We start from the raw sequence: 1,632 nt of genomic DNA, 5'->3' as shown, positions 1-1,632 counted from the left end.
GGATAGATTTGGTATGACCAGTGCTAATCCCGTCAGCACTCCTTGAGCACCATAAGGATGTTGGTGGTTAACAATTTTTTGTTCCAACATGATACTATCGATTAAACAAATTGTTCTTTTTCTTTGATGCCATCAATTATTGGAAGATGTCATGAGTCATTTTTTCATTGGATTTATCATAGCCTGGAAGCTGTAGATAGGTACAGTGTGTGAAAAATTCAGATAATCTTTTAAATAAATGAAGTAAAATATGTGAAACAAAGAGATTGATCAGCTAGATTAGGGTTGCGTAGAGAATAGAGAGGAGTATCGGGCAGAAAAGAGGAACAAGGAAGAGCGAAGAGTGTGAGAGACGCTGCGTAAGTAAAACATTCAGGGTTATCAAATAGTCATTGCCGGACAGATCAATTGAAAAAATAGAACATACATTTCCCTCTGTATCATTTTCGCTTCAAACACAAAAGGCGAAAGCAGCAGCGCCGTAAAGGAAATTCATTTGACAGTTGATAACAGTATTCAGAAGGTCAAATTATATTACGGAAGTTGTATAGAACTGTCTTGCGATCAATATTCTCCTGCTGCTACAGATTCCGGGAAGGGCAGATTTCATTGTAGATTTCATTGCAGTAAATTTGGTTTTGCGCAATCCAGATCTTTTAGGTTTTAAAAGTGTTCTGCATGGACGAATCTAAGGTTATTGGCGCGTGGGCTGATGTGGGTTGGGAAGATCAGCTGCATGTCCCACAACTGGTCTTCACGAAGGGCAAATGGGTAGATATGGCAGCGCAGAATTGGTTGAAGGCAGACTTATGAAATTTCAAACCGGTCTCCAAGTATTTTCGGGGTTTTTCAGAGGTCCAAGCAGTGGAAAGTGGCGGAGTATGGACAAATCTGGTGAAGGGCATCAACGATTTTTGGATCGTAGGCATTTTGGTCAGGGCCCGTGGCAAAAGTTTATCCCAAATCATTTAAAGGGGCTTTCGGGTAAACGATCTACAAAGCTGGGAGGAAAACTGTCCTATGCGAAAGTTGTGAAGTTTTCATCTGTAAATGAGGCAATTAGGGCTTCTCGGTTGAACACTGGTGCAAAGATGATGGACAAACAATCTAAAAGTAACCCGCTTGAGTTATCTTCGTCACATCAAAGGGGGGATAAGGTAAGGGAATCTTTGACATCAGGAAAAGACGATAAGGTAAGTGAAAATCAAACCGGCTCTGATTTAGGAGGTGGGTCTTCATACGTATGGGCTCCTGTTCCATGCATTGATTTACTTGATTCTGTTGTGGATTTGAAAGCTTGTTGTTTGCATACACATGCTATTTCTGGAGAAATATGGGGGGATGCAACTAGTTTATCTAAATTTCATCATAAATTGCACAAAAAGTGGTTTGATATGCATTATTTTCAATTACTCTCTGCAAATGCATTTATTATTGTTTTCAACTCTTCTTTTGTTAGGGATGAAGTTTTAAAATCTTCACATTACTGGTTTGGTAAAAATTTAGTGTTTGTTTCGGCTTGGGAACCATTTTATGTCCTTGCTTGGTCAAGCTTTAAATTAGTTCCTTTCTGGTTTGGCTTGCCCAAATTACCGTTTGAATTTATGGACCCAGAGGTTGTGGAACAAATTG

Source organism: Cryptomeria japonica, chromosome 5, assembly GCF_030272615.1.
Source record: "Cryptomeria japonica chromosome 5, Sugi_1.0, whole genome shotgun sequence".
Taxonomy (NCBI): Eukaryota; Viridiplantae; Streptophyta; class Pinopsida; order Cupressales; family Cupressaceae; genus Cryptomeria; species Cryptomeria japonica.
This window is presented reverse-complemented; position numbering follows the sequence as displayed.